We start from the raw sequence: 5,703 nt of genomic DNA, 5'->3' as shown, positions 1-5,703 counted from the left end.
GCTTCATGGATGAATCATGGTTCACATTGTTCAGGGCAGATGGCAGCTGAGAATGTCCCAGTTCTTGCATGGCCAGCATACTCACCGGACATGTCACCCATTGAGCATGTTCGGGATGTGCTTGACCGGCGTATACGACAGCGTGTACCAGTTCCCACGAATATCCAACAACCTCGCACAGCCATTGAAGTGGAGTGGACCAACATTCCACAGGCCACAATTGACAATCTGATAGACTCCATGCGACGATGTGTTGCACTGCATGAGGCAAATGGTGGTCACACCAGATACTGACCGGTTCTGGGTCCCCAGACCCCCAATAGCACAAAAAACTGCACATTCCAGGGTGGCCTTTTGTTGTGGGCAGTCTGAGGTACACCTGTGCACTACTCATGATGTCAGATCAGCATCCTGATGTGGCACACCTGTGAGGTGGGATGGATTATCTCAATATGGCAGATGTGCCCACTACCACACATTTGGACTGATTTGTGACCACTGTTTGGGAGGGATGGTTATATTGTGTATCTGGAATGAATTTTAGGTCTCTACATCCATCCCATGGGGAATGGGAGCAGTAACAAAGGTGTTGCGTTTATATTTTTGTTGAGTGTATTTAAAGGTGTCAGAATAATCATATTGTGGAGGTAAGCATCAACGATACAGAGCTCTCAGTTCTCACTCCTTCTTTATTCGTCTCCAACATGAACTGCGCATATCGCGCCACAAAACACAGGAACACACTTCCTATACACTGGGTGTGAGTGGAGCCCTCTAGTGGTCCAACACGCTCCACTCACACCCAGTGTATAGGAAGTGTGTTCCTGTGTTTTGTGGCGCGATATGCGCAGTTCATGTTGGAGACGAATAAAGAAGGAGTGAGAACTGAGAGCTCTGTGTCGTTGATGCTTACCTCCACATTGGTGACCCCGACGTGATTGAGGAGCTTTTTGGCTCGTTCAGTGTCGGAGAAGGCGTAGCGCCGAAGAAGCAGCTCTTTGATGGCAGCGTATTTCCCTTGGGCGGGTGGGTCCCGGAGGAGCGCCATCGCGCGACGGGTGGCCAGCGGGTCGAGCGAGGCCACCACATGGTGATACTTCGTGTCGTCAGCCGAGATGCCGCGAAGGGCGAACTGAGCCTCCACGTGTACAAACCATGACGGGGGGTCATGGAGCCAAAAGTCCGGCAGTTTCAGCGCCACAGCGAACGTAGCTGTAACAGGAGGCGGAGGTCCGGCGGCCGCTGATGCATCCATAGCGGAGTCTGTGTTATCTGCGGCCCGTTGCATGCTCGAGTCAGGGGTCACCAATGTGGAGGTAAGCATCAACGACACAGAGCTCTCAGTTCTCACTCCTTCTTTATTCGTCTCCAACATGAACTGCGCATATCGCGCCACAAAACACAGGAACACACTTCCTATACACTGGGTGTGAGTGGAGCCCTCTAGTGGTCCACCACAGTATGATCTTTCCTTGCAGGTGTAACCATGATCATTTTTATACATATTGCAGTTTGTTGCTCATTATAGAGTTGTGCTCAAGTTAATAAGGGTTAAAAGCTACAGTCAGCGCGATGTTTGGCTGATCTATGGACTGGAGTGACTTTGAGCATAGAAGGCCGCACGCGCTTACATAACACTGATATCATGCTTTTCTTTGTGATTTTTTATTCAGTTATATCTTTTAAGTTTTAAGTAGTGGCAGTTAATTAAACAACATTCATTTACAGTGTTGGGACTAACGCGTTATTAAGTAACGCGTTAAAGTAACTACGTTATTATTGTGGTAACGAGCACGGTAACTAGTTATTATGCCAAAATCAGGAACGCGTTAGTCGTTACTGGGATTTAGATAGGGTCGTTACTCGTTATTTCGTGTGGTGGCTATTGTGGAGCTTCCACAGATTCAGTAACATTAGCAAGTGGTGGAGGCCAGCAGGTGGATGAGAGAAAGCAACATGTTCTCGGGCTGGAGAAAGGGGACGCAGAAGGAAAAGAGACCCGAGGCGGCCGCCGGTCCAAGTGTGAACTGAACTTCAGGTAAGAAGTTATGACCTGCAGTCTCTCTGGGTCAGATATGAACCAAGTTTAGGTGGAGTTTATTTTCGTTATTCTGACTTTTTCCGTACTGCGTGCTAGCTAGCATGACGGAGTTTCTATACAGCTGGGTGGGTGCTATGAAGTTAATGATGTTGAACTTACAGGTCATCGGATGTTCAAGATGGGCTTTACATCTTCCAACAACTGCTCACACTGTCAAAGCAATACACCAATTACATTCACGCTCTTTGGTTCTGTCCACCAGTGCAGAAGTTTTGGCGCAAGATATGTGAAGACTTATCAAAGTGTCTGAAATGTAACATTCCAACTTCCCCCTTAGTGTGTTTGTTGGGCAGCTTAGATAATGTCACTTCAGAAAAGAATATAGCCCATATGGTTTTCACTGCCCTATGCATAGCCAAGAAAACTGTCCTCATGAACTGGAAAAATAAAAACAATCTTAATTCTAACCAATATAGAAATTATCTATTAGATTACATTAGTTTTGATACAGCCTCGGCCACCACATCAGATCAACTGCTCTGGGCTCCTTTGATCAGCTCCATCACCTAGTGGGGGTGGGGGGGTCATAGTTTGGTCCCGCCTTCAATGTTGTGATTGGTGTGGGGATAGGGACAGGCTTAGGGCGTCGGGGGGTTCCCCGGAGGCATCTTCCTTGGGGGGCTCAACCCGGGGTAGTGGTCATGTCCGGTTGGGGGCTCATTTCTGACTATTTCCTCGTGGCTGCGTGCAGCGGGGCTAGGGGAGGGTCTGTGCTGATGGACGTGGGTTACTGAGCTGGTAGCCTGTCTGCCCCTGGGTGGGTCCGGGATGGGCGTGGGGGTCTGGGGGCGCTCCGTCTCTGGGCCGGGGCCCTGGCCGGGCCTCGGGGCCTTGGGTCCTGGTTTGTGTGTTGCCGGGGTTTTGGGCGGGTGGGTGCATGGGGGCCCATCCCTGGTGCAGGGTGCCGCCGATGTGTCGAGCCGTCTGTGGGGCTCTTCAACCGGTGGGGGGGATTGTCACACCTTGCAGGAGCTTTCCTCTCCTCAGGAACTCTCTGCAGGAGGGGGAGATACAGGAGAGGTGGAGGAAGATCTCAGCCTGGGCGTCTATTGTCTCATGTAGTCTGGAAGATGAGTGGATGGTGGGGTGGGTGCAGTTTTCTCTGTGGTGGGGCTGGTGGACTGTCCCGGGCTCTGTGGGGCCGGGGGGCGCTGCTGCGCTGGGCCCCGGTCTGGATGGGCCTGAGCCCCCTTTCCCTGGCGGGTCGCGGAGTATGGGAGTGCCTACTGGGGTCAGTGGGGGAGCTGGCCCCAGGGAGGGGTCACCTGCCCCTCCCTTCCTTCCCTCCCCATCTCCAGCTGCCTCCCTCTTCCCGCTCCACCACAACCACCCACACATGCAGGGCCTTGGAGTAGGGGTATGTCACCAGGGTGCAGAGGAGGCTACCCTCCCCCTCTGTCCCCTTCTGGCTGCCTCTGCCTCAATTTTATCCCACAACTTAGACATTCACATTACTCACACCCTCATTACACATACATATAGGATCTTGGGGGTGGGCATGATACACGGAGTCCAAGTTACCATCAGGGTGTACACCTCACCCCTGGCATCGTTGCCCACCTCTCAATTTTAAATACACGTAGACATTGAGGGCTAGCAGGAGGGACTATGCGCTTACCTGCTGCTCTCTGGCAGGTAGCTCCATGCCCTCCTGGGTTTTAATTGCACCTTAGAACACACATGCATCAACACTACAATGAGCGGGTGGAGGGAGGTTTGGAGTCTTCTCTCACCCCCGTTCTCTGCGGCCTGCTGGAGCGGGGGGCTGGGAGGTGTCGGCCGTCCGACTGCGGTCTGGGGTGTGGGGCCTCCCTGCTGCTGCGGAGTCGGGGCGGTCTGCCTCTCCCCACCGCAGGGAAAAGGGTAACACCACCTGGGTCTGGGTGCACTTTCCCCCTCCAGGGGCAAGGGTACCTAGACCCGGTTCGTAGAGTACGCTTGGGGAGTGTGATCGTGTGTACAGCGTCTCTTTATGTCTGTCTCCACGTCGATTGAGTGTGAAGTGCACATGAGAGCACGAGGGTGGGAATGGATGTTTGTGTCTGTGTGTGCCTGTGTGTCTGTGTCTATATGTCAGGTTGGGTATCAGACGCCACCTCTCTGGGGACATCTCGGGCCCTCCAAGGTTTGGAGGCCCATCTCCACCCACCACCACTTCCCCTGCTGGTGGTGGACTCCCTCAGGTGTCGGTGCGTTGGTGGTTCTTTGTATCTGGGGGTGGGTGTCCGGGTACACACCGGCTCACTCCTTGGCGGCCACTTATTGGGGCTCGCTCGGGCCACTTCGGAGGTGGGGTGCCCCCGGCCTCTCGGCCTGGGGCTCGGTCACTCAGGCACAGCTGGCTGCCGGCGGAGCTCACGGGCGCGTCACATGCAACTCCCCCTGGCTTCTGCTCCGCGGCTGCTGAATGAGCCCTCATCTGGGACTCTCAGCTCCTACTGGGACAGTGATGCGGCTGCCCCTCTGTGGGTCTTCCTTGGTCTCTTGTGTTCTGGGGGCCTCTGGATGTCTGGAGTTTTGATCTCCTCCATACCTGCTTGATACCATAGAGGACAGGGCTGTGGCTCCCCACACTCCCTAGCAGATCATTACATGGAGAAACCTTTGGAATGCAATCTACAGCAGGCGGTGCTGGACCAAGGCCAGGAAGATCGTGAAGGACCTCAGCCATCCCAACAACAGACTGTTCTCTCTGTTGAGGTCAGGAAAGCGATTCCGGTCCCTGAAGACCAACACAGAGAGACTGAGGAGGAGCTTCTTCCCGCAGGCGATACGGTCTCTCAATCACACCACCACACAGTACTGACCCACACATATGGTTCTTACACACACACTGGACATTCTGGACATTGTTTTCACTTCATCACTTTAAGCATATTTGCACTGCACAAGACACTTACAAATGTGGATTGCACAACATGGACATTATATTCTTCATTTCCATTTAATACTTGTACAGCTGCTGTTATTGTGTATATATATTTATATTTCTCATACATTCTTATATATTTCTATACTGTGTATTGTGTATTTTGTTGTACAGTTATTTTATTTTCAACTTTAATTTATATATTTTTATTTTATTCCTTCCTAGTTAAATTTACCCTTTTCATATTTATTTCCTATCTTATTCATAGCCTTTTCATTTTTCTTTAGGTCACGAGCAGTTGTGTAAGCATTTCACTGCATATCGTACTGTGTATGACTGTGTATGTGACAAATAAAAATTTGAATTTGAAATAGAATTTGACGGTCCAGGCGTGGGATTTCTCTCGTGGAAATATGAACATTATCTTTTCCTTTCTATTGGTAGGTGGCACAGTGCACTTGTGGCAAGTAAGCAAGCTAGAAGACTGGCAAAGTTATGGAAGCAACACATTAACAAGAGAATTCTGAGTAAAACCAAAGTTACTTTCCCTAGTAACTAGTTACTTTGAAAGTAACGAGTAACTTGAAGTAACTGAGTTACTTTTGAGAGAAGTAACTAGTAATGTAACTAAGTTACTATTTTAAAGTAACTTACCCAACACTGTTCATTTAATATTACATACCTGATTCAGAGCATTACACACAGATCAACTTAACAATCTGCAGAACCTTGT

The sequence above is a fragment of the Rhamphochromis longiceps genome, linkage group LG8 (genome assembly GCF_057381845.1).
Source record: "Rhamphochromis longiceps isolate RC_006_pf linkage group LG8, R_longiceps_female_GT1.1, whole genome shotgun sequence".
NCBI classification, from domain to species: domain Eukaryota; kingdom Metazoa; phylum Chordata; class Actinopteri; order Cichliformes; family Cichlidae; genus Rhamphochromis; species Rhamphochromis longiceps.
Note: the sequence above shows the minus strand (reverse complement) of the source record.